Below are 8918 nucleotides of genomic sequence, written 5' to 3'. Positions count from 1 at the left end.
AATATTGCCTTAGTTTTCCTGATTATAAAATGGAACAGAAGTGCTGGCTTTATAACGTCCCTTTCACACTGCAGTACCTGTTGTATAAATAACGGTGGCTTTTTGACTAATATACTGGTATGTTGTGCTAAATTTCATTCACGTGGGTGGGTGTGGTGTGGCACAACAACAACAAACATCATTGGACAACTTCCCTATGCCCACCACCCTTTCCTCACATGCCTGCTTCTGTTTCCCTATGACGGTAAAGAACTGTATGCTGTTATACCTCCTCAGATTTAATCACTTTACTCCCACAATTTCTTGGGTTAAAGGGGATGCAAACTGGTTTTCCCCCCTGTAATGAAATAACACAGAAATAAGCACTAAACATGCACTGTGTTCCATTAGTGGAATAATATGGAATATAAGATTTAAGGAAATAGAATAAACCTATGTAAATGCTGCCTAGGTAGACTTCTCCTTTGATCCAAGAGGACTTTCATATGTGCTCACGAACCAGTGAACATTTCATACTAAAGTTTGCATTTCATACTCAGGATAGTTAAAAAATATTGTGTCAACATCCTATTGTTTGAATTTGGGAAGGGAGGAGAGGGAGACCCCTCTAAAAGTGCTAATGAATTTGACAAACCTCTTCCCATCTCCTCCACAATTGCTTGTAACTTTTATTTATGACAACTTTAATGTCTCCCCATGTGGCAAGAATAAAAATAAATGGGAGAGAACATCTGGCAGATTTATTTCTGGTATTATATTTTCTTGCATGCAAAGATTCGAGGCATAGGCATTCCTCTTGCAATACTGCTGTCCTCCAAGAAAGCAAACACTTTCTTAGGTTGAGGGCACTGGCAGGAAGTGGGGACTGTGGAAAGGGGGACAGCTTGGGCCTGAGAGTATTATTTTTAGCCTGCCCTTGGTGCAAGGCACTCATGACACCACACACCGGGAACATTATCCCATTTGATCCCGACAGTGCCCCTGAGATAGGTTGAGTTGAGGGGAAAATTAGATGTTGCATGAAATGAATCCAGCTCCACTGCTATCAGTGGTGGCTGGTCCTCCTTAGCACCTATAGGGCGAAAGGCAGGGAGACCAACAGTAGGTGGCGATATAGACCAATGACGGGCAGAGCCACCCCCCTAGACTCGTAAGGAAGAAGGTTGGCTGAGGGCAGACTGAAGTTGCAGGGACAGTGTCCTATTTGCCCTAATAGACAAGCCTCCACTGCCTACTGTAATGTATAATACAGGAGTTGGCAGCCTCTAATCTTCCTGATGCTGTTGGACTCCAACTCCCAACAGCCCCTAGTCAACTTGGCCACAGGTTTCCCACCCCTGATCTAGCAGGTCAGCCTTATCTTGAAATCATGTCCTTCTGGACCACTGATCCATTTCATTGGCTCCCTCTGAAACACAGGACAGAGAGGGCTTAAATACACAGTACTGCCATTTTTGATAGGGCCATTTCCTTGCTGTTCATTCATGTGTATAACCAGCTACACCCCCTCCCAAAGTTCAGGTATTGCAAAAAGAGGGAGAAAAGCACCACTCTTTCACTAGTGAAAGCCCAGATGAGTTCACTTGACCATCTTAGAATCATAGTTGGAAGGGACCCTGTGCATCATCTAGTCCAGCCCTCTGCAATGCAGGAATTCTCAAGAGGTGGTCCCCCATCCAGTTTGAAACCATACCAAACTCTGCTTAGCTGTGCAAATGTGCCAGCTGCTTCACCACAAATCTTTTGCGAATTAAAGCATTTTCAAGTTTATAGTAAAAGGGCAAGAAACTAGATTACAAAGCAAAATAAAAGGCAGAATTGGCCAAAATATTGAATTCCATATTTTGGCATTCCATATTTGAATTCAAAATATTTCGAATTCCAATACTTGAGGGCACCCACTCTCCTTGTTTCAGCAGGAAGCTCTGGGCTCCATGGTTTGAAGGCACATGACTTGACAAGTCTGCCAAAGCTGAGCAGATCTGAGTCTGGTCAGTTATTGGATGGGCGATAACATAGGACTCCTGCACACGCTGTTTTCATTTCCATCATGGATGAAACTGGTGTTTGGATGGGAGATAAGGTAAAAAAGGGTAGTGTTGGCACCACAATGTTGGGGGTTCTCAAGCAGGACTGTTTTCCTTTGGTTGCTTCCCTTAAGCACCTAGAGGTAAGGTACACAACCCTCAAATCATATCCTGCTACCTCCGTTTTTCTTGGGTGCACAGCAAAATCGGCATAGCGGTTTTGGTCTTTGGTCCCCTCACAAATGTCAGCCTCTGGAGTGTAGTTATTACATTTTATATTACATCTTTCTTCCAAGGAGCCCAACATGGTGTGCGTGGTTCTTTCCCCTCCCCAGTTTATCCTCACAACAACCTTGCGAGGGACAGTGATTGGCCCTACGTCACTTTGTGAGTTTCATGGCTGAATAGGAATTTGCACCCTGGTCTCCCAAGTCCTAACCACTGCACCACAGTACAGGCCCTGGGCATGCAACTCTCTCTCTCTCTCTCTCTCTCTCTCTCTCTCTCTCTCTCTCTCACACACACACACACACACACACACACACACACACACACAGCAGCTGCCTTTAATTCAGCTCAACTCCTCCTTCAGCATGGGAAATCTTTCTAGATGTCAACTTGATGGGGCACCATGCTGTGAAGATAATAGAAGGCCTTCATTGGGTTGACCATGAAATTGACCCGAATAAGGACCCGAGGGCTGGATGGTTATCTGTGAACAAAAACCACAAGCAGAACATTGCTCTTGCTGTTAATAGGTATCGCCCCCCTCCTCCCCCCCACCTTTCTCCAAAGGTGACTCTTTAATGAGTTTTGATGACTGCACGCTGAGTTTATGGCATTGCATGGGGAGAGCGGAGAGCTTTCTCCCCCTGTTGATGTATTTAAAGATTTGTAAGGGCCAGGAGGAGGGAAATCGTCTGTTTGGTGGTGTTGATGGGCACCTGCAGTGTGAATTAATGTACGGTTCAAAAACTCAGCAACCCTCCCCCCCTTTCCCAGCTCTGCTAAGGTGATCTGGATAGTGCTTCATGGGGGTGGGGAGCAACCGTATTTCATATCATGCATGCAATATAAAAGAATGCAATAGCAGCACCATGCGGGAAGTACGAGGTAACTGGCAGAGAGGGGGTCTACAGTGTAGACTTTAAAATTGGGGTGTACTGTGAGCAGAAACTGTTGTAGGCTGGAGCTGAAAACTGCTGCCTCCAGTTCCCCCACCTCATTAACTGGCTGCGTAATTTGTGTGATTTGTACATATTCTAAGCGGGGCTGCAGAAGGGGCAGTATGGAAAAGGTCTCTCCTGCCCCACCCCACCCCCCGGCCCGGTGGGGAAGACTCATTGAGAAGCCCTTACAGAGTTTGTCCCGTACATCATGGAGCACTTTGCCTCAGGTGCTGAAACATCTCAGACTGCTCCTGAGTAGTTGACTTAGTAGCTGCCAACTTTTTGAGCTATCGGGTACGCATTTGGTGGTTTGGGAAAATGTGAGTGCCAGCCATAAAATGGAAGCTGCAGGGTGTGTGGCATAGCACACAATGACTGCTACATCTAAAGAAGACAGAACAATGTGGGCATTTTGCCCTATTTCACACATTGTGGATTTGGATATTTACTGATACCTTCTGCAGGCAATTTAAGAGGGACTGGTGGTTGCCCACAGGCAGTCTGCTGGCGACTCCTGACCTAGGTCAGTCTGCTATGCCTCAGACTTTCTTACTGTCCTTAACCATTATGATGTCTGCTACACAGGGCAGGTGATGGAACAAGCAAGGTGGGGACCAAGAGGTCTGCGGTTCTGGAACAGACTGGTAGCTAAGGCCAAGCCAGGTAGTTAGGGTAGACTGAGAAAGTGTGTGTTTTGCCCAAGGTTACCCGGTGAGTTAATTAGAATCCTTCTGACAGCCATTAGCATTATGTGCGCTTCACCTTTACTTGACAAATCACCAGTGACAAAAGCTGTTTGCTGCTGTGGGCGCTCAAGCAATGAGACCTTGTACTTATTTTAAGATTTGCACTTTTGGAGGTAGGGTGGGATAATGTGCAAACAATTTGTGCTTTGGAAGCAATTGGCTGGACAGGGCAAAACCAACTGGTGAGCTTATTTATTTGTTCCATCGATAGGAACATAGGGTGCTGCCTTGAACTGATCATTGGTTCATCTAGTTCAATATTGCCCACACTGACTGGCAGCAACTCTCCAGGGTTCAGGGAGGTGACATTCCCAGTCCTACTTGGAGATACCAGGGATTGAACCTGGGACCTTCTGAATGCAAAGCAGACACTCTACCCCTTTGTCTCCCGTTGATCCATCTTGTTCAGTATTGTCTCCACTGTGGTCTTTCCCCTAAGCAGAGGTCCAAACTTTTGACTGCTGCTGTGTAGGACCCCTTCTTGCATGCACCAAACGTGTGGGTGTCAGGGGAGGGTGTATGGCTGCAGGTCCTGACTTCTCTCCACTTCTAAACCCATGAGGGACTTTGCAACACACTAGTCATGGTTTCTGCAAAGAATTCTGGGGACTGTAGTTTGTTAAGGGTGCTGAGAGTTGTTAGGAGACTCCTATTCCCCTTACAAGGCTACAATTTGTAGAGTTCCCCATGAAGCAGGATTGACTGTTAAACCACTCTGGGAACTTTCTCATGGTAAGAATTGTTCAATAATAGAATGGACTAGGTAAAGGTAAAGGTACCCCTGCCCGTATGGGCCAGTCTTGACAGTCTCTAGGGTTGTGCGCTCATCTCACTCTAGAGGCCGGGAGCCAGCGCTGTCCGCAGACACTTCTGGGTCACATGGCCAGCGTGACGAAGCTGCTCCGGCGAACCGGCACCAGAGCAGCACACGGAACACCGTTTACCTTCCCGCTATAAAGCGGTACCTATTTATCTACTTGCACTTAATTGTGCTTTCGAACTGCTAGGTGGGCAAGAGCTGGGACCGACGACGGGAGCTCACCCCGCCGCGGGGATTTGAACCGCCGACCATGCGATCGGCAAGTCCTAGGCGCTGAGGTTTTACCCACAGTGCGACCAGCGTCCAATAGAATAGACTACCTTTGGCTAAATTAAACTAACTATGGTCTTTTAAACTTTGTGTGTGTGTCTGTGTAAGGGTTTTTGTTTTTGTTTGTTACTCTGCTATGCTTTTTTGTGTTTTTATATTGTAAACCATCCTGAGATCCTTGGATAAAGGGTGGTATAGAAATTTAATAAATACATAAATAATGAAGTACATTGGAAGGTGGTGGACTCTCCTTTGGAGGTTTTCAAACAGAGATTGGGTGACCAACTGTCCAGGATTCTTTAGCTGCTCTTCCTGCATTGCAGAGGTTGTACTGGATGGTCCTTTTGGCTCCTTCCAGCTTGGCAATTCTATGATTCTATGACAGCCCTTTAGATACTTGAAGATGGCTACCATATCACTCCTCAGTCTTTTCCAAGCTAAACATACCCAACTCTCTCTCAAACGTTCCTCATAAGGCTTGCTTTCCAGACCCTTGATCATCTTGGTCACCCTCCTCCTCTGCACATGTTCTAGCTTGTCGATATCGTTCATAAACATTGGTGCCTAGAACTGGACACAATCCCTTGGGTCGGATCTGATCAGATTGATTCAGACTATTCGGTTGAAAGAGTTGGACCGCCAATTCTGGGTTCAGAGTCTGGCAGTGTAACATATCCTCTATGGGGAGCTTCCCCAACTCCCAGACTATATCTGGCTGCTTTTGGACATCTGAAAACTTATGCTTTGCCTTCCACCTCTGGTTCTTTGCCCCCTTTACAGCACTCTCTGAAATATGCTTACTCAGAAATGGGCTTCCTCCCAAGGAAGTGTGTCTTTCTGTAGGAGGCTCCAAGCAGGCAGGCAGTGTGAGAAGATTCAAAGGGTTTTCACTCTGCCTGGCCATCTCCTCATAGTAAGACTTCTCACTTCTCTCTGGCTTCAAATATATCACCTTTGAAACATTCCTAATTACTGCAGATCAGAAGCCAAACATCACATAACAGACATGATTTCAGTAAGTGTAAATGCACTACGGTCTAGGGTTCATTTCTTTGCACCTCTGGCCAAGTTGTGCCTTGGGTTTCTGGCTCGCTTGCTGCACCCATCACTCTGCTAGTGAAGTTTCTAGATCTGTGTGCAAATGGGCCCCTCAGAATTTTACACCCTATTTGCAGGCACAGGTGGACTGTGTTTGCATGTGTTCTGCCAAATTTATCCAGTGGGAGGAGAAATTCACCCATAGTTCCTTAGGGTGGGACTTGCAGGAACACAGTTTGTACTTTACCGAAGAGAAGTTCTTGGCTGCTGCCATCCCCAGTAAGAGCAATATCAGTCACGGTGTGACAGTCTGGCCAGCATTCTGCACTTTCAACAGTGGCCTGGCCCTAGCGCCATTCTGGGGCATTGTGGGTGGGTGGTGAAAATGGGGGCTGCCATGCCAAAAATGGAGAATATTTGCAGAAAATTCTGCAAGCGTTCCTTTCTGGGAAGAAAAATAAAAACCTCAATGTATCCCCCCTCCAAACACACACACACACACACACACACACACACACACACACACACCACCAACTAAAAAATTTCAGCTTAACTCTAGAAATTTCAGTTAAATTCCCTGTTAATTGGCACACATTCATTCTACTAATTATATCAGAGTCCAAGCTCAAAACCCTCCAGAATCCCCCCTTTTCCTCCCCCTAGATGTTTTCATCATCCATAGATTTATGGAATGCTGTGTTGTTCCCCATAGGCATCCATCAGGCACATTATTACTGTTGCTCTGTCCTTTTAATTGCTTTTTTCAGAGAACTCCCTTCAGCCCAATTATACTTGGGGTGTTTTTGTTTATTAACCAAAACGCATCTGCAAATTGATGCCGTTACCACTAGTTAAACAGGCTGTAAATCAACTGACTATCTCTGCTGAGGGGGTGCCAAAAGATCATTGTAGCTTAGCTTCACTGCTCAGCCTATGGGTTGTATTCAGAGTTCAGGGTTTGTCATGATAGGCCAATCATATGGATATTTGATAGGTCCAGCAGCCTTGGGACTTGGGAGAAGACTTGGGAGAAGAAACAATCGAGGAAGACTGGGAAAAATTTAAAGACTATTTGAAAAAACATTATAAGTTGTATGAATGTTAAAAAATGCACTTTTGAGGAAATTCTAGCTTCAGCAATTGTAAACTAATGAAATGAAAATTAAGGTACAAGAAGTCAGAGGTGGAATAATGAAATAACTTTATTATGTTTAAGCTAAAACGTATAAGATGTCGGTTACAACACTTCGGAAATTAGATAACATGATAAAATGAAAGATACAATAAGTTTTGAAATAAGTTAACAAATTGCTGATGTTTTGTATCACAGAGAACGCAGGGTTAGGAAGATGCGGGGAAGTCCATTGGATTTGCTGAAAAAAAGGATTATGGAAATTTGTAACTTCTCTACTTTATTTTCTATATCTGTCTTTTATTCTTTTTTTCTGTATTTCATAAACTTAATAAAAATATTTTTTAAAAAAACAAAAAAACAAAAAACAAAAGATCATTGTAGCTTAGCTTCACTGCTCAGCCTATGGGTTGTATTCAGAGTTCAGGGTTTGTCATGATAGGCCAATCATATGGATATTTGATAGGTCCAGCAGCCAATAACTACTCTGGGCTTAATGAAGTTACTTGGGGGTGGGGCTTCTTTAGAAAGGAATTTGTCTGACTTCTCAGCGTTCCCTGGGAAAGAGGGATTGGTTGTTAAAGCGCTCTGGGAACTGTAGCTCAGTGAGAATCTCCTGACAATTCTCAGCACCCTTAAACTATAGTTCCCAGGATTCTTTGGAGGAAGCCACAACTGTTTTAAAGTGGTATAATACTGCTTTAAATTTATAGTGCAGATATGGCTATGCTTACCTTCAACAAAATGGTGGTCCCATGTGCCTTATGATCAAACCCTGGGACCCTCTATTACAATAATTTTTGTACCATTGCATAAAATACTTTCTTTTATACAAAACCACCCATCTTGCCCAAACATGTAATATAAATACCAAGTAAGATGGATTTTTAAATATATATGATAAATGTTTCTATATTAAAAAGAGATCACCAAGAATGATGACCCTAAATACCAGCTTCACATTATCAAAGTCAACTTAAGCAAATGTTCCTGGCTCCCATTTCAGAGAATAAATCTCTTCACCATTTCATATGACTCACATGGTTATAACAGCCAAGGGAGCTACAATCAAAAGATTGGCATTAACTCTGATGAACATCCACTCTTCATCTCCAGAGTAGAAAGGAAATTAAAGACAAAAAGAATTCTTTACAACTGAGCATTGGAAAAGCGGGTTTATCACAAGAAGGAAGCCAAGAAGTTTCCTTCAATTTTGGCAATGGGGAAGACTTGCTTTCGTCATGGGCTGGGCCAACTGTCACACCCCAGAGGGTTTCCATGGGAGCTGTTGCCTGGCAACTGGCCACTTCTAGAAAGGGAAAGTGTGCCTCCATTATGGTCTGAGCAATGTTTAGCTGCTCAGCCCCTCATGCTTGGAAGAGGCACCATCTCATTCACAGAACACTTTAGAATTTCTACTGGGGTATGGGGTTGAACTTAACCTCACCGTTGTGATTTTACAGTGGTACCTTGGGTTACAGACGCTTCAGGTTACAGACTCCGCTAACCCAGAAATAGTACCTCGGGTTAAGAACTTTGCTTCAGGATGAGAACAGAAATCATACTTTGGCGGTGCGGCAGCAGCAGGAGGCTCCATTAACTAAAGTGGTGCTTCAGGTTAAGTACAGTTTCAGGTTAAGAACAGACCTCCAGAACGAATTAAGTACTTAACCCGAGGTACCACTGTATTTTGTATCCAACATTTTCCCATCACTT

The 8918-nt window shown here is 44.3% G+C and overlaps 1 long non-coding RNA gene across 1 annotated transcript; it reads right to left on the bottom strand.

The window, feature by feature from the left end:
- Window positions 1-2257: 2257 nt before the first annotated feature.
- On the bottom strand, window positions 2258-4686 carry LOC309329505. The gene is made up of 3 exons (XR_014151186.1): window positions 3652-4686; window positions 2575-2739; window positions 2258-2507 (listed from the first exon to the last, which is right to left on the bottom strand). It is a non-coding gene; the product is annotated as an uncharacterized lncRNA (long non-coding RNA).
- Window positions 4687-8918: the final 4232 nt, after the last annotated feature.

The sequence above is a fragment of the Podarcis erhardii genome, assembly GCF_964252035.2.
Source record: "Podarcis erhardii genome assembly, chromosome: 14".
NCBI classification, from domain to species: Eukaryota; Metazoa; Chordata; class Lepidosauria; order Squamata; family Lacertidae; genus Podarcis; species Podarcis erhardii.
The sequence above is the reverse complement of the archived record's forward strand: the minus strand, read 5'-3'. Positions and strand labels throughout refer to the sequence as shown.